Source organism: Pseudoliparis swirei, chromosome 10, assembly GCF_029220125.1.
Source record: "Pseudoliparis swirei isolate HS2019 ecotype Mariana Trench chromosome 10, NWPU_hadal_v1, whole genome shotgun sequence".
NCBI classification, from domain to species: Eukaryota; Metazoa; Chordata; class Actinopteri; order Perciformes; family Liparidae; genus Pseudoliparis; species Pseudoliparis swirei.
This window is the reverse complement of record NC_079397.1, coordinates 6,417,676-6,437,190: the sequence shown is the minus strand read 5'-3', so window position 1 is coordinate 6,437,190 and position 19,515 is coordinate 6,417,676. Positions and strand designations below refer to the sequence as shown.

The 19,515-nt window shown below is 43.5% G+C and overlaps 2 long non-coding RNA genes across 2 annotated transcripts; both read left to right on the top strand.

Annotated features, from left to right (window-relative positions):
• Positions 1-5,647: 5,647 nt before the first annotated feature.
• On the top strand, positions 5,648-6,491 carry LOC130200785 (uncharacterized). Its single transcript, XR_008833078.1, has 3 exons — positions 5,648-5,710; positions 5,856-6,015; positions 6,295-6,491. It is a non-coding gene; the product is annotated as an uncharacterized LOC130200785 (long non-coding RNA).
• Positions 6,492-12,113: 5,622 nt separating this feature from the next.
• LOC130200786 (uncharacterized) lies at positions 12,114-13,277 on the top strand. The gene is made up of 2 exons (XR_008833079.1): positions 12,114-12,258; positions 12,931-13,277. It is a non-coding gene; the product is annotated as an uncharacterized LOC130200786 (long non-coding RNA).
• The last annotated feature ends 6,238 nt before the right edge of the window (positions 13,278-19,515 follow it).

Genomic DNA, 19,515 nt, shown 5'->3' with positions numbered 1-19,515 from the left:
TATATTTAATATTTTAATATTTAATTTAATTTGTCATTAGTATTGTGTATTGTGTATGCATATATGTTATATATATACAAATATATTTTACTTTGTATACTCCTATATATTTCATCCCTGTTTTTATATTTTATTTTTTATTCTTGTGTATTTAGTTTATTGGTGCTGCTACTGTGACGACAAATTTCCCCTTGGGGATTAATAAAGTATATATCTATCTATCTATCTATCTACTCTTCTTTATGGTCAAATTTAGTCTAATTGGAACCATTATTTACTAAATGAACATCATGCTGTATTGAATAATTCTTTAAACTAGAGTTGAGACCATAAACTCATGTGTGAATTGTTTACTGAGGGAATAAATCAAGTTGGGTTATTTTCTCTTAGACATACAGTTGGACTTCTTATTGCAACCAGAGGAATCCTGCATGTATTTGATTGGCCACCGCAGTGTTTGGCCAGATGAAGTTGCACTCATTGAAATGAATGAGGCCGCAATTAAAAAAAATGTTGGTCTGAACGCGGCCTGAACCACAGCAGCACTGTCAAAGCCATCTTTTATCCTTAAAATTATAAAATGCTCAAATATTACCAGCCGGTAGTGGATAGCCATGCAGCTTAGCATATTGAGGGGTAACACCCCAGTGTGGTGTTTCAGGTTTTCATCAAAGAAGTTATGGGTTGTGGGAAAAGTTGGGTTGGACTGATTTCAGTACCAGCTGCGTGTGTGAAATGGCCTCTGTGGAGAATATAACTCTGGCTTATCGTACAGTTATATATGGGGGCGCAAGGAGAAGGCTGCAGATAGGAGGAGGTGTAACTCATGTGGCGGTGTCCAGTCCATTATCGTCTCCTCCTGCTACTTTAGATCGGCAGCAGTGACTGTAAACCATTTGAGGGGCTGCCAGTTCGGCGCTATAGTGCTTTTTTCAGGGGTACCTGGAGACAGACGTGCGGTAGCTGGAGGACACTGGCTGCAAATCAGAGCCGGATGGAAGTGTGGGAATAAAAGATGACGAAGAGAGCCAGTCGAGAAGCCCCAGGGAGGAGACCTTTTGTCGGTAATCATTTTAACTGGAAGAAATATTGGAGACACCCACACGTTTGATTGATGCACACTGATGAGGGGAATCCATTATCCCTTATTGATTTCACATATTAAAATGATACTACGGAGGGGGCGAGGCAGACAAAAATAAAAATAAAAGATGTCTCGTAAGATGAGAGATGGTCGATGTATGGAGTATGCAGCTCACTTAAAGTTTCTTCTAACTTTCAACACAACCCCAAAAAAAGAGAGGCTTATCACAGCCGCAGAAGCAAGGGAAGGTGGGTGACAGGCAGAGGCAGCAAGATAAAAACAATGCACCACTCACACTCTCCACCACCCCCATCACAGCTGTCGCGGTGTGGTGGAGGGAGATATGCTCTACAACCTCTCTGCCTGCACTCGGCCCGGTTCTAGTCAGATTTAGCGAAGGCTCGGCTGGAATGGGTTGGACCCACACCACGCATACCAGCGCCACCGTGTGCTCTCTGCTGACCTACTTGTGTCAGGGGGAACATAAAGTACAGTTGGAGGAAGCTATCGTGCCGACTGTAAATACAGACTCGAGACGAGCACATGGGAAGATACATGAGCACATGGGAAGATACACAAGCACATGGGAAGATACTGGAGCACATGGGAAGATACTGGAACACATGGGAAGATACTGGAGCACATGGGAAGATACAGGAACACATGGGAAGATACTGGAGCACATGGGAAGATACAGGAACACATGGGAAGATACTGGAGCACATGGGAAGATACAGGAGCACATGGGAAGATACTGGAGCACATGGCAAGATACTGGAGCACATGGGAAGATACTGGAGCACATGGCAAGATACAGGAACACATGGGAAGATACTGGAGCACATGGGAAGATACTGGAGCACATGGGAAGATACTGGAGCACATGGCAAGATACAGGAACACATGGGAAGATACTGGAGCACATGGGAAGATACTGGAGCACATGGGAAGATACTGGAGCACATGGGAAGATACTGGAGCACATGGCAAGATACAGGAACACATGGGAAGATACTGGAGCACATGGGAAGATACTGGAGCACATGGGAAGATACTGGAGCACATGGCAAGATACAGGAACACATGGGAAGATACTGGAGCACATGGCAAGATACTGGAGCACATGGCAAGATACTGGAGCACATGGGAAGATACTGGAGCACATGGCAAGATACAGGAACACATGGGAAGATACTGGAGCACATGGGAAGATACTGGAGCACATGGGAAGATACAGGAACACATGGGAAGATACTGGAGCACATGGCAAGATACAGGAACACATGGGAAGATACTGGAGCACATGGGAAGATACTGGAGCACATGGGAAGATACTGGAGCACATGGCAAGATACAGGAACACATGGGAAGATACTGGAGCACATGGGAAGATACTGGAGCACATGGGAAGATACAGGAGCACATGGGAAGATACTGGAGCACATGGGAAGATACAGGAGCACATGGGAAGATACTGGAGCACATGGGAAGATACAGGAGCACATGGGAAGATACTGGAGCACATGGGAAGATACTGGAGCACATGGGAAGATACAGGAGCACATGGGAAGATACTGGAGCACATGGGAAGATACAGGAGCACATGGGAAGATACAGGAGCACATGGGAAGATACTGGAGCACATGGGAAGATACAGGAGCACATGGGAAGATACTGGAGCAAATGGCAAGATACTGGAGCACATGGGAAGATACTGGAGCACATGGGAAGATACAGGAGCACATGGGAAGATACAGGAGCACATGGGAAGATACTGGAGCACATGGGAAGATACTGGAGCACATGGGAAGATACTGGAGCACATGGGAAGATACAGGAGCACATGGGAAGATACAGGAGCACATGGCAAGATACAGGAACACATGGGAAGATACTGGAGCACATGGGAAGATACAGGAGCACATGGCAAGATACTGGAACACATGGGAAGATACTGGAGCACATGGCAAGATACAGGAGCACATGGCAAGATACAGGAACACATGGGAAGATACTGGAGCACATGGCAAGATACAGGAACACATGGGAAGATACTGGAGGACATGGGAAGATACAGGAACACATGGGAAGATACTGGAGCACATGGGAAGATACTGGAGCACATGGGAAGATACAGGAGCACATGGGAAGATACAGGAGCACATGGGAAGATACAGGAGCACATGGGAAGATACAGGAGCACATGGGAAGATACTGGAGCACATGGGAAGATACTGGAGCACATGGGAAGATACTGGAGCACATGGGAAGATACTGGAGCACATGGGAAGATACTGGAGCACATGGGAAGATACTGGAGCACATGGGAAGATACTGGAGCACATGGGAAGATACAGGAGCACATGGGAAGATACAGGAGCACATGGGAAGATACTGGAGCACATGGGAAGATACAGGAGCACATGGGAAGATACAGGAACACATGGGAAGATACTGGAGCACATGGGAAGATACTGGAGCACATGGCAAGATACTGGAGCACATGGGAAGATACAGGAGCACATGGGAAGACACAGGAGCACATGGGAAGATACAGGAGCACATGGGAAGATACAGGAGCACATGGGAAGATACAGGAGCAGATGGGAAGATACAGGAGCACATGGGAAGATACAGGAGCACATGGGAAGATACTGGAGCACATGGGAAGATACAGGAGCACATGGGAAGATACAGGAGCACATGGGAAGATACTGGAGCACATGGGAAGATACAGGAGCACATGGGAAGATACAGGAGCACATGGGAAGATACAGGAGCACATGGGAAGATACTGGAGCACATGGCAAGATACAGGAGCACATGGGAAGATACAGGAACACATGGGAAGATACTGGAGCACATGGCAAGATACTGGAGCACATGGGAAGATACTGGAGCACATGGGAAGATACAGGAGCACATGGGAAGATACAGGAGCACATGGGAAGATACAGGAGCACATGGGAAGATACAGGAGCACATGGGAAGATACAGGAGCAGATGGGAAGATACTGGAGCACATGGGAAGATACTGGAGCACATGGGAACCCAGATAGCAGCCGATTCCGGGGCGGATCCGCCCTCAGGTCGCTAGATCCGCCCTACTGTCGCACTCGGTTTGCTCATGTGATCCGGATCCGGATCAAACAGCATCTGGATCACGCAGCGTGTTAACTTTGCCCCAGGCGGATGTTCCAAATCATGCTCCTCCTACTTCTGCGCCTCGACTTTCCAAACTGGTATTTTCAAACCTGCAGCTCTTCGCGCCAGACGTACTACTTAGGTAAGTGTTGAATTGTGTTGCTACTGTCGAATTATGGCTAGTTTTCGAACTATCTTGGTTAGGGTTAGCTATCTTCTGCAGCAAGTGGTTATAACCACTGAAAATTCAGCGCACCCTTGTATACTTAAGCTCCAACCTTGGGTTGGAGCTTAAGAATACAAGGGTGCGCGATGGAAGCTGGGCAATAACGAGGAGCTAGCGCTAGCTCGCGAGCTAATAACGAGAAGCGCTAGCTCGCAAGCTAATAACGAGGAGTGCTAGCTCGCGAGCTAATAAAGATGGCCAGCACAAACCTGTTTTTATTTAATTCGCCATGTATTGAGTTCTCAACACTTAATTTACAATTTGCAATGTCATCCTCAGTTTTACAGAAGTATTCATCAGGATCGATCTCTACAATTCAAGTAAGCACACATTTTTTACAGTAGCAGTCGTGCCACAAAGCTGGTACGGTGGTGGTGGCTGCGTTTGGCCAAATTACCCGAGGGACGAAAGGGTGGACAAGGCTGTCCGAGGTGCCGAAGAACCTCAACCTGACTGGCAGACACATGATGTAAGAATAATTAGATCATGTGGTATGCTAATTATAGTAATATTCTAATAATTAGCAGATTAAACTAATCTAAAAAATCATTTACCTTATGTTACATATGGGGGGGAAAACAACATTTTAATCACATTGTTCTGGTCATAATTCTGTACTTTTTCATTGTGTTTTGACTTAATTTTTAGATGATTACTTGGTGGCAAGGCGATGGTTAAAAAAGTATGTCCTGTGACACATCCGATCTCCATTCAGAAGAGGAGGCAATTCCTAAAAGAAGAAAGCCAATGCCTGTGTGAGTAAATGTGTATAAATTTTATTCTTTAGAACTCTTTTACCTTAATAAAATAAAGTGTCTGTCATTCAATGTTATAGTTTGACAAATAATATTTGCCCCTCTTCCAACTATTGCCCCTCCTCCACCACGGACTTCATTACCAGCAGGTCAGCGAACAAGCCATGCAGGTACACACCAACCTGGCGAGGGGCGAGGTGTGTTTCAGACGCCATCGCCTGCTAACCCTAACCCAACAACTCAAACGGCTATGGGATTCAAATTGAACCTTTTTAATCATTTCACTTTTTACAATGTTAACGATGGTAAATTGGATACGAGACATGCAATACACACTGTCACATTGAGTCCAAGTGAATATGATTATTACGATTGGATTAATGGAGTTGTATAACACTTGATGTTTCCATATTTGATGTAAAATCTCTTAATCATTACCTTTTTACCTTTTTTACGAGCAACAGCTCAAAGATCCAGCCAACGCTATAATGAAGAAGAGTGGTGAGTTTTTTTGTTGTTTGAAGAATCTCACGCAAAGCTCATTAAAATCTATTGTATGTCATTAACACTAGATAATACCCTGTTTGATGGTAATGTTTTTTAAAACAATATCAAATATTAATAGTACTTTTTCTATCCATTTTAGATTTCCTCCCTGGGAACAATCGGAGGACATGATGTAAAACGTGCAACGTGGAACATCCTCGCACGCATGTTCACTGATGATGTTGGCAAGTCCATAAATTGGAAAGGGATTAATGGCAAAAAATCTTTCAATCTAATGACGTCCAAGACTTTGCTCCTGCGTAAGTAACTCATATAATGAAAACAATTTGAATTCACCCAGAGGTCTTTGTGTTCAAACTTACGAAGAACCATGTTTCTAAATAAAATGTTTGAATTGCAACTTTATTCTCTACGAAGGTAAATGTTACTCGACTATATCTTTACATAATAGTTATATGATATATTAGCTCTATATATAGCATAGCACACTTTAAGTGCCAGACAGCCACTAGATTTTAGACTGCATGTATGTTTCACTGAGTATTCATGTGATTTTGTATCTGCTTGTGTGATTACAGATGCCGTCAGAAAGAATCACTCGACACATGCGTCCACTGACGACCAGGTCCTTAAGCACGCCATTCGGTGGTTCAACCTGGCAGCAGACCGGGGTGGCTCCAGGAGGCGTGCTACTGTCGACGTCCCCCACACTGAACAGACTTAAAATATATCTTTTTTAAGTGTGTGTGTATATAATTTTGTCCTTTCAAATAAAAAACTGTTTGATATTATTTACGTTTGCATTTTTCTTTTTTGCATTGATTTATATTTGTTAGCTTGATCTGGGCCAAATGAGCCGCTTTATGGAAGGATCAACATTTTATGAATATCTGCGTCATATTGGCGGATAAGGGGCGGATCCGCCCCGTATCCGCCAATATGACTCAACGCGCATCTGTTCCGGATCCGGCGCGCTGTGCATTTAGCCTCCGATCCGGACCCGTTTTGCGGAGCCTTCCCGGAGTCTATGACGGATTCGGGACGGATCTGGAACAGAGTCAGTTTGCTATCTGGGAAGATACTGGAGCACATGGGAAGATACTGGAGCACATGGGAAGATACACAAGCACATGGAGGATACACGAGCACATGGGAAGATACTGGAGCACATGGGAAGATACTGGAGCACATGGGAAGATACTGGAGCACATGGGAAGATACAGGAGCACATGGGAAGATACAGGAACACATGGGAAGATACTGGAGCACATGGGAAGATACTGGAGCACATGGCAAGATACAGGAACACATGGGAAGATACTGGAGCACATGGGAAGATACAGGAGCACATGGGAAGATACAGGAGCACATGGGAAGATACTGGAGCACATGGGAAGATACTGGAGCACATGGGAAGATACAGGAGCACATGGGAAGATACTGGAGCACATGGGAAGATACTGGAGCACATGGCAAGATACTGGAGCACATGGGAAGATACAGGAGCACATGGGAAGATACAGGAGCACATGGGAAGATACTGGAGCACATGGGAAGATACTGGAGCACATGGCAAGATACTGGAGCACATGGGAAGATACAGGAGCACATGGCAAGATACTGGAGCACATGGCAAGATACTGGAGCACATGGGAAGATACAGGAGCACATGGGAAGATACAGGAGCACATGGGAAGATACAGGAGCACATGGGAAGATACAGGAGCACATGGGAAGACACAGGAGCACATGGGAAGATACAGGAGCACATGGGAAGATACTGGAGCACATGGGAAGATACAGGAGCACATGGCAAGATACAGGAACACATGGGAAGATACTGGAGCACATGGGAAGATACAGGAGCACATGGGAAGATACAGGAACACATGGGAAGATACTGGAGCACATGGGAAGATACAGGAGCACATGGCAAGATACAGGAACACATGGGAAGATACTGGAGCACATGGCAAGATACAGGAACACATGGGAAGATACTGGAGGACATGGCAAGATACAGGAGCACATGGGAAGATACAGGAGCACATGGGAAGATACAGGAGCACATGGGAAGATACTGGAGCACATGGGAAGATACAGGAGCACATGGAAAGATACAGGAACACATGGGAAGATACAGGAGCACATGGCAAGATACAGGAACACATGGGAAGATACTGGAGCACATGGGAAGATACAGGAACACATGGGAAGATACTGGAGCACATGGGAAGATACTGGAGCACATGGCAAGATACTGGAGCACATGGGAAGATACTGGAGCACATGGGAAGATACAGGAACACATGGGAAGATACTGGAGCACATGGGAAGATACAGGAACACATGGGAAGATACTGGAGCACATGGGAAGATACTGGAGCACATGGTAAGATACTGGAGCACATGGGAAGATACAGGAGCACATGGGAAGATACAGGAGCACATGGGAAGATACAGGAGCACATGGGAAGATACAGGAGCACATGGGAAGATACTGGAGCACATGGGAAGATACTGGAGCACATGGCAAGATACAGGAGCACATGGGAAGATACAGGAGCACATGGGAAGATACTGGAGCACATGGGAAGATACTGGAGCACATGGGAAGATACAGGAGCACATGGGAAGATACAGGAGCACATGGGAAGATACTGGAGCACATGGGAAGATACAGGAGCACATGGGAAGATACAGGAGCACATGGGAAGATACTGGAGCACATGGCAAGATACAGGAGCACATGGGAAGATACAGGAGCACATGGGAAGATACTGGAGCACATGGGAAGATACAGGAGCACATGGGAAGATACAGGAGCACATGGGAAGATACAGGAGCACATGGGAAGATACAGGAGCACATGGGAAGATACACGAGCACATGGGAAGATACTGGAGCACATGGGAAGATACAGGAGCACATGGGAAGATACTGGAGCACATGGGAAGATACTGGAGCACATGGGAAGATACTGGAGCACATGGGAAGATACTGGAGCACATGGGAAGATACAGGAGCACATGGGAAGATACTGGAGCACATGGGAAGATACAGGAGCACATGGGAAGATACACGCGGGCACAGGCATTCTCATGTCACGTGCACTCACATGCTGCTGGACTCTGAAGACGGACTACTTTGTGTCTTGGACACGCAGTCATTGATGGAGCACTCACACAGACGGATGAAGGGGAAGTATATGCTGATGTACACACGCTCTCGTAATGTAAGCATAGCGGTGCGCTCCGCTCACAGTGTGATTCAACTCGTAACACTCTCATAAAGGAAACATCTGCTCGCCTTCCTATTCAAGTCCTCTCTTCTGCTTTTCTTTCCCCTCCCTCCACGTCTCTCCAGCACTCTCCTCCTCGCCATCTCTCTAGGATGTTGTTCTCTGCTACACTTTCTCTCATCTTTTTCCTTTTCTCTCTCTCTCTCTTTCTCTCTCTCTCTCTCTCAGCGTGCCTCTGCTTTGGTCTCCTCCACGACTCCACGGCCACAGCCGGGGTTGTTTTGGAACCGTCGAGTGCATCAGCGCCCGTAAACAACTCGGGCCGAGGTTCTGTGAAAAGCCATAACACTCCTCGCAAAGAAACGCTGACCTCAACAAAAGGCATCGGTTTCTCCCCCGGCCTTCTTGTTTCGTTCTCCCCCTCCTTCCTCGCACATTTCTATTTTCACATGGCTGTTGGTGCTGAGACGCACTCCGGGCTGAAACAGCTGTGGCTCACATCCTACATCCGACATCCTGCCATCGCTCACTTAGCCAAAACACAGAACTCCACAGTGCGCACACAGAAAAGACACAAGACATTTCTTTTTTTTCTGGAAATGTTAAATACAAGCCGCTGTGACCGTTTGAAAAGGTTGAATAGACAATAGAATATAATAGACTGCTAGATACATAACACAGGAAGTTATAATTATCAGTTAATTGGGATTTAAAGAAATAGTTGTATTATCTTTTATATAGATTTCAATGATTTATTTTCTGGATACTACTTATTCCCAACAGGAAATACATGACATGATAAGGACGATGATTACATTATCCAATGAGAATAACTGAGCGCCTTGGCTTCGTCTGTAGTTTGAGGTAGAATACAAAAGCTGCTCTGTACAGTTGATACTTTATTGCTGTTTTTCTTCCTCCTTCTTTACTACTCTGTGTAGATTCACCAAGTAAACTGCAGTGGCATGCTGGGACATGAAACCATGCTTTGACTGTGACTGCATATGCTTGGCCTGCTTTTTGATTCCATTAACTTATTGGATGGATGGGAGAACAGAGTGCAATCGCTTTGACATATCAGGAAACTAGATGTCATACGGTGTAGACTTGTGTGTGTTGTCCATGTATATGTGTGTGTTGTCCATGTGTGTGTGTTGTCCATGTATATGTGTGTATGTTGTCCATGTATACGTGTGTGTTGTCCATGTTTACGTGTGTGTGTGTTGTCCATGTATACGTGTGTGTGTTGTCCATGTATACGTGTGTGTGTTGTCCATGTATACGTGTGTGTTGTCCATGTATACGTGTGTGTTGTCCATGTATACGTGTGTGTTGTCCATGTATACGTGTGTGTTGTCCATGTATATGTGTATGTTGTCCATGTATATGCGTGTGTGTTGTCCATGTATATGCGTGTGTGTTGTCCATGTATATTTGTGTGTGTGTTGTCCATGTATACAGATGTGTGTTGTCCATGTATACAGATGTGTGTTGTCCATGTATATGCGTGTGTGTTGTCCATGTATATGCGTGTGTGTTGTCCATGTATATGTGTTGTCCATGTATATGTGTGTTGTCCATGTATATGCGTGTGTGTTGTCCATGTATATGCGTGTGTGTTGTCCATGTATATGCGTGTGTGTTGTCCATGTATACAGATGTGTGTTGTCCATGTATATGTGTGTGTGTTGTCCATGTATACGTGTGTGTTGTCCAAGTATACTTGTGTGTGTTGTCCATGTATACATGTGTGTGTTGTCCATGTATGCCTATGTGTTGTCCATGTATATGCGTGTGTGTGTTGTCCATGTATACGGATGTTTGTTGTCCATGTATACTTGTGTATGTTGTCCATGTATATGCGTGTGTGTTGTCCATGTATACGTGTGTGTTGTCAATGTATATGTGTATTGTCCATGTATATGTGTGTGTTGTCCATGTATACGTGTGTGTGTTGTCCATGTTTACGTGTGTGTTGTCAATGTATATGTGTGTTGTCCATGTATACGTGTGTGTTGTCCATGTGTTTGCATGTGTGTTGTCTATGTATATGGATGTGTGTTGTCCATATTCAAACCCACTTGGAGCGCATTTGGAGCGCATTAACCCACTTGGTTCAACAATTTCAAAGGTACGTAGCTAATATATTTATATTTTTTGGGCCGGCTAATGTTGTGGTAATGTTATTTCAACCTGCTAGCTAGCAGATAAATTATGCTAATCTTAGCTGTGGTAATGTCATCTCTACCTGCTAGCGAGCTAAATCTGGTTAAAACATTAGGTAACAAAGTAAGATTAATTACTGTAGATTAATCACTGTATTTGAGTGATTGTTAATGGTTAGTGGTTATCTTTCAAATGATGCCTGTGAGGCACTTGACGTTGAGACTGGTTGACTTCCAGGCTGCTTTGGAATAAGGATACCTCTGAGGCAGCCACCAGTTTTTGGATAACTCTGAGGCATCATAGGTAGTGTTGACTGCCAGGCTGCCTAGTCGTTGGTATACAGGTTAACTCACAGGCATCCAGTTGGTTTTAGATACCTGTAAGGCATCTAGACGGACATTAAGAGGGCTGACTCCCAGGCTGCTTACTAACACTGGTTAGCTCTCAGGCAGCCAATTAGCTTTGGATGCCTTTGAGGCACCTGACGTTGAGACTGGTTGACTGTTGACTGATATCCCTTAGTTAAATTGTCCTCATGCCTCCTCATACAGATAGGCCTATTGAATAAATCTGCCAGATTATTTTTAACATTGCATATGCCTAACATTATGTGATAATACTAATCACACTCATATTGCCTTTCTCTTTCAGTTTATGAAGAAATGGCACACAGGAAGGTAAGGTTCAACCTAGACCTACTTTAATGACTAAAAAAAGTCTCTTTCACACTGACATTTAACAATGACTTCAATAATTCCCCCAAAAATACTTATTTCCTTGCAATGTCTTTATACAGTAGGACAGGCGGAAGGCCCTGCAGGTGTCAAAAGGTGGTAAGTTATTCTTTATCTTGCCATCTGGACTCGTACTACAACACTAGTTCATCTCCTCATAAAGCAAATTTGGTTACTTCTTGTGACTTTATAGGACCATCTGCAAAGATCGCAATTTTCCACCAGTCACCACTGGTTGGTGGAGCCCGCCCAGCCCCAACCCCATCTAGCCCTGCTGCTCCATCCACCCTTCCTGCCCCATCCGGCCCTGCTGCTCCACCATCCCCTACTGCCCCATCCCAGCCGGCATTTCAGAATGTCCACAGCCTTTTGAGGACATGCTCGGGGCATCGGAGCAAAAGGTGAAGTGCACAGCTAGGCATAGGTTTCTTCAAGACAGGTTTATATTTTTAGTGGTAGTGTGGTAGTAACAGTGCTGAGACCATCTGTGATGGGATCTGGGAAAACCAGTCACATGGTGAAATTTGACCTTTTGGACCTTTTGGAAGCTGACTTCAAGCTTGTTTCAAATATTTTTTCATTATTTGTCTGTTTCAAATGTTATGATTGCCCAAAGTCAGCTGATCAGTTAGATTTCATGGAATAGAATTTTGACAAAAACAACTTAAAAGAGGGTTCTAAATAGACTGGCTGGTTGAATAAAGCACATTTAACACATTCAATTAATGAAACAAGTAGATATGTTTAGGGATGATAGACAACATGTTATAGAATAATAATTGAATCAAAACCCAATTTCACCAAAATACTGAGTTTCGACCTACTAGTATTTTCCTCTAATCTCAAAATGTCCCTTTTCACCATGTGACTGGTTTCCCCAGAGCCCATCACAGTTTTGGGTTATAGGAACATCTGTTGGGATGGCAGTAAAGACAGAAGGGCTATGTACAGACATTACATGTGTACAATACTGTACTGTATGTAAAGAAGATGAAATCTAATATTGTTACGAATAATATTGTTGAAACATTGAAACCTTCTTTGAGTGTGACTCAGAAATTATTTTTACAAAGATACCAGATAACGGTGGAGGAGATCAGGAGGACTGCTCCACCTGATTGCAAACTATTCAAAGACAGACCACAACAAGCGGCAGATACAAACTGTCCATCACGACGGGGCATTTAAGCGCAGGCGAAGACAGCGAACCCGTAACTAGTCTTTCCCCAGTTTTCCGACCTGTCCCACACTGCCCCAATAAAATATTTAGATAATATTTATAGTGTATTAAATTCTGCCATCCTTCGTGCTTAGTAAACTAAGCTGTTTGCGTGTGAAATTTTGTTTTTACCATTTTACTGTGTGTATGAGGGTTGTACTTGGCCTTTATTTTCAATAAAGAATATGTCACACCCCATCAGTCATGTCTCTCCTCCATCATGTGTGTGTCCTCTGACGATACATTTTTTTAAAATAATTAATGTAAGTTGGGGTTTCATTAACTTGTAACACTCTACTGGAATAAACCCTTATGTGAAGCTGTAGAAATTAGTGTTGCCATATTGTGTCACCATGACTATTTGCCTTAATCCACATGCCTAACATGTCGGATCTGTAATTTACACCATGCGATTTCAGGCCCAGCTAGCTAAATTATCAGACTAGTTAAATCAAGATGCCAAGTTCAATACACTTCCAATTCACGACACATACACAGTGATGTAGAACATGAAGATATTTAATTAATGAACACAACAAACAACAAATTGCTAATTGTTAATATTTTCAATGTGTGTGTCAACACACTTTTAAAAAATATCCACCACCACCTCTACCATTCCTGGCCCCAAGGTGTGCGTGAGGAGGTCAAATTGATCATTTGACCTCACCTGGTTGGCCAGTGCTGGAGCTGTTGTCTGGAGGAAAAGATAAAAACATAAATTCAGGATAAATAATGTCTATTAAACCTGTCAGAGCCCATATATAGGATGTGGAATATTGCAAATTACTTGAACTCCGTGGCTCTCCTGTGGCCACAGTGGGGTCTGATGCGGCAGCATGGCCACTTCTTTAAATACGATGCTCCTGGCAGCCAGAGCACCGACGGAGGAGCACAGGTCCTTGGCTCCGCCTTAACAAAAATGGGAAAGACATATCATGACACGAACACAGTATTAAATTCAGATTTGATGCACATACCAATGTGACAATGAAACACTTATTGACACTGGGGTGTAATAGTTTCGAGCTGGCTTTCTGAAGTTCTTTATTGATATAAAGTAGTCTTTAAAGTCTTTAAAGTAGTTCTTTATTGATATAAAGTAGTCAACACTACCTATGATGCCTCAGAGTTATCCAAAAACTGGTGGCTGCCTCAGAGGTATCCTTATTCCAAAGCAGCCTGGAAGTCAACCAGTCTCAACGTCAAGTGCCTCACAGGCATCATTTGAAAGATTACCACTAACCATTAACAATCACTAAAATACAGTGATTAATCTACAGTAATTAATCTTACTTTGTTACCTAATGTTTTAACCAGATTTAGCTCGCTAGCAGGTAGAAATGACATTACCACAGCTAAGATTAGCATAATCTATCTGCTAGCTAGCAGGTTGAAATAAATTGTTGAACAGAAGTGCGGCCCAAGTAAATGCGCTCCAGAGTGGGATTTGAGCAATTGTTGAACAATACTACGCTCCAAGTGGGTTTGAATATAACGCTCCGCTCCGTGAAGGTAAGCGCGTTGATTAGATCAGAAGTTTTGAGGCGGGACCACCTTCGGCACCTTCCAGGCAGCGGCTGAAGTTTGGGGGGCAGTAAAACTCAAACACCATAAACATGTCGTGTGTGTTGTCAATATATAATATTATTATCTTTATTACCACATTACCACAACATTACATTACCACAACATTAATATTTAAAAATATAAATATATTTCATTGCCTTTGAAAAGTGGGTTAATGCGCTCCAAATGCGGCTCCAGCTTGTCCAAGTGAATTTAGTATGCAATGCGCTCAAATGCGGCTCAAGTGGGTTGAATATGCTCCGCTCAGGTGAAATTGGCGCATTGATTGAATCGAAGTTTTGGAGGCGGGACCTGCCTTCCAGCACCTTCCAGGCAGCGGCTGCCTGGAAGGTGCCCGATAACTCAAAACACCATCGAGCATGTATACGTGTGTTGTCCATGTATATGGATGTGTTGTCCATGTATACATGTGTGTTGTCCATGTATACGTGTGTGTTGTCCATGTATACGTGTGTGTTGTCCATGTATATGGATGTGTGTTGTCCATGTATACATGTGTGTTGTCCATGTATACGTGTGTGTTGTCCATGTATACGTGTGTGTTGTCCATGTATACATGTGTGTTGTCCATGTATACATGTGTGTTGTCCATGTATACGTGTGTGTTGTCCATGTATACGTGTGTGTTGTCCATGTATACGTGTGTGTTGTCCATGTATACGTGTGTGTTGTCCATGTATATGTGTGTGTTGTCCATGTATACATGTGTGTTGTCCATGTATACGTGTGTGTTGTCCATGTATACGTGTGTGTTGTCCATGTATACGTGTGTGTGTTGTCCATGTATACGTGTGTTGTCCATGTATACATGTGTGTTGTCCATGTATATGTGTGTTGTCCATGTATACGTGTGTGTTGTCCATGTATATGGATGTGTGTTGTCCATGTATACGTGTGTTGTCCATGTATACGTGTGTGTGTTGTCCATGTATACATGTGTGTTGTCCATGTATATGGATGTGTGTTGTCCATGTATACATGTGTGTTGTCCATGTATACGTGTGTGTTGTCCATGTATACGTGTGTGTGTTGTCCATGTATACATGTGTGTTGTCCATGTATACATGTGTGTGTTGTCCATGTATACGTGTGTGTTGTCCATGTATACATGTGTGTGTTGTCCATGTATACGTGTGTGTTGTCCATGTATACATGTGTGTGTTGTCCATGTATACATGTGTGTTGTCCATGTATACGTGTGTGTTGTCCATGTATATGGATGTGTGTTGTCCATGTATACATGTGTGTTGTCCATGTATACGTGTGTTGTCCATGTATACATGTGTGTGTTGTCCATGTATACATGTGTTGTCCATGTATACGTGTGTGTTGTCCATGTATACGTGTGTGTTGTCCATGTATATGTGTGTGTTGTCCATGTATACATGTGTGTGTTGTCCATGTATATGTGTGTGTGTTGTCCATGTATACATGTGTGTTGTCCATGTATACATGTGTGTTGTCCATGTATACATGTGTGTGTTGTCCATGTATACATGTGTGTTGTCCATGTATACGTGTGTGTTGTCCATGTATACGTGTGTGTTGTCCATGTATACATGTGTGTTGTCCATGTATATGTGTGTGTGTTGTCCATGTATACATGTGTTGTCCATGTATACGTGTGTGTTGTCCATGTATACGTGTGTGTTGTCCATGTATACATGTGTGTGTGTTGTCCATGTATATGTGTGTGTTGTCCATGTATACATGTGTGTTGTCCATGTATATGTGTATGTTGTCCATGTATACGTGTGTGTTGTCCATGTATATGTGTGTGTGTTGGCCATGTATACGTGTGTGTGTTGTCCATGTATACGTGTGTGTGTTGTCCATGTATACATGTGTATGTTGTCCATGTATATGTGTGTTGTCCATGTATATGTGTGTGTGTGTTGTCCATGTTTACGTGTGTGTGTTGTCCATGTATATGTGTGTGTTGTCCATGTATATGTGTGTTGTCCATGTATACGTGTGTGTGTTGTCCATGTATTTGTGTGTGTGTGTTGTCCATGTATACGTGTGTTTGTTGTCCATGTATTTGTGTGTGTGTGTTGTCCATGTATATGTGTGTGTGTTGTCCATGTATACGTGTGTGTGTTGTCCATGTATACGTGTGTGTGTTGTCCATGTATTTGTGTGTGTGTTGTCCATGTATATGTGTGTGTGTTGTCCATGTATATGTGTGTTGTCCATGTATTTGTGTGTGTGTGTTGTCCATGTATATGTGTGTGTTGTCCATGTATTTGTGTGTGTGTGTTGTCCATGTATACGTGTGTGTGTTGTCCATGTATACGTGTGTGTGTTGTCCATGTATTTGTGTGTGTATGTTGTCCATGTATACGTGTGTGTGTATTGTCCATGTATACGTGTGTGTATTGTCCATGTATACGTGTGTGTGTTGTCCATGTATTTGTGTGTGTATGTTGTCCATGTATACGTGTGTGTGTGTTGTACATGTGTATCTTAATCTGGGCAAATGGAGGCAAGGATCTGTTGTTTATATGTACCGTATAAAAGCATGATATGTATTTATAAGTTTATGGCATGTGCTAACTTACTAATATAAAAATACTCAAGTAAAGCACAGCAAAGGCTCGAGAAGCGTTACGTTCTGAAGCGGTGAAACCTGTGGCCACATGTCGGGAGAGAGTGAGAGACGGTGAATGTGGACTCTGTTGCTTTGTTGATAGATTTCGTTGTTCGCGGCAATAACCACTCCGCTTATTTGCATATTGTGAGCGCTCCCTTATTTGCACATTTCCACTGGTGATGCCAACATTCATGACAAATATGCAAAGTGAATACACACATTGGATATGTTACATGTGACTATGAAAAGAGAAGAATCAGGGGCTTGTTAGCCACCTGCTACTGGCTAACCGAGGGCTTATTCTATTACATTGAAATACACTCAAAGCACCTTTGAACATGCTAAATATTTACTCAATTAGCTTTCCAACAACAGTTGTTTCTTTTAAATGTCATGTTTCTTTCTCCAAAACAGTATTTTTTGAGAATATTTCTGAGATTTTCAGAACATTATTTGCAAGTCACTGCCACCAGTTGTTCTTATTGGATGAATGAATAATCATAGTTTTTGATATAATGTATTTAATTTAGAAAAAAGAACAAAAAGAAAAGACAATGAACATTGTTGTTACTAGCCACAAAGTCTTCTGTCTACCTTAAGGTTATGTTGACTATTAGTTCATCACATAAAATGCATTGTGTTTATTCTTGAGGGCAAACAAAAGCTGTGAGTGTATTTCCTTCCTCTGCACTACCAGACGTCTAGAACTCGGGGAACCTTCAAATTCAGGGACACGAAATGTAGTAGAATAAGTAAAACTCATGTCATAATACAAGGGGACATTTTGGGATACAACAGTTTGCAGAATGTAATTATGTGTCCGCTTTGTCGGCCCGTGAAGTTCCCCCCTCTTCTGATTTACATGACTAAAGACATGACTTTGCGTATTTCCCAACGAGCCCGTGTGAGTAGGAGAGAGTTTTGTGTGCACGTGCCGAGCGTCGTGTTGGAAGTATCTCTCTTCCTCCTGGGAATCACACGGTCCGAGTCTCCTTATTTCGCCGGCGTAGAACACACCTGCCCAACTAAATGTTGGCCCGAGGTATCGGCGACGAGGGTGTTTTTACAAGATTATTCCCACAATCCAATATGGGAGCCAAACAAAAGAAGGCCTGCATGGTGCCTGCCAAGACCTCAACCTGTTCAAAGAGAAACACTAAACCTTCCTCTGCCGCACAGCTGCACTTCACCAACATCCAAAACAGTGTTTATCTTCCCTCTGTGTACCACAGCTTTATTTACGAGTCACCCTATACACCGATAGGTGTCTGAGCATTGTTCCTGCATGTGTGGTGCTGGGAAAGGAGGAGACAGCAAATAATACAAAAACATTGCCGTTTTGTTTCAGCATATATAACCGGTTCAGTATTCTTAATACTTTTGGTATTTAATGTTCTATCCATGAGCTCTCTGACTATTCAACTATGTCTTTAAGCACGAATGAAGGAGATTAAGGCCCCAAACAGCATGTGTGTCAATGCCTTTCTGATTTATGCCTCCGGTGCCGGCAGATGCTCACATTGTGTGTGTGTGTGTGTGTGTGTGTGTGTGTGTGTGTGTGTGTGTGTGTGTGTGTGTGTGTGTGTGTGTGTGTGTGTGTGTGTGTGTGTGTGTATTGCAGACCAGCAGGCGACTGCATGTATGTGCGTCATGCGTGTGAACAATGCCACCAGTTGCTGCGGGTGGAAGCGCTCTGGTCGCTTGCCAGCGTGTGGGGAGGTACTGACCACGGCACAATGGAGGGTGTGAGCTGACTGCACGGGGGGAGGGAAGCGCAGGAGGAGGATGAGGAGGAGGAGGAGGATGAGGAGGAGGTAGGAGCGAAGCTAAGGGGGTTGTGAGCAGAGATAAAGCAAGACAGATGGGGTGGACAATGAGGCATAGACAGCCACCCTGCATGTCGACAACACCCCTAGGACTCCTCCTAACTTGAGCTATTCCTTTATTTCTCCCCATATGCCAAAGTCTCTTAACATTCTCGCTTTTGTCTGTTTTGCTCCATTGCCGCTTACGGTTTAAGAGCTTGATATTTTTGCAATTGTTTAAACTTTTCTTCTGCCCGTGAACTTTTTTTTCCGTTCCCCTTTCTCCAAACAAATGAAAGGTTTTTCCTCCTTTTTGTTTGTTCTCCACCGAGCCTCCTTTTCCTCTCTGCTCGCCCATTGTTCAAGCCATCAGATAAGAGGAAAGCTCGATACAGCTGCAGAGCAGGGGGAGAGAAAGGAGCGAGAGCATATATAGACGGTGTGGACAAGG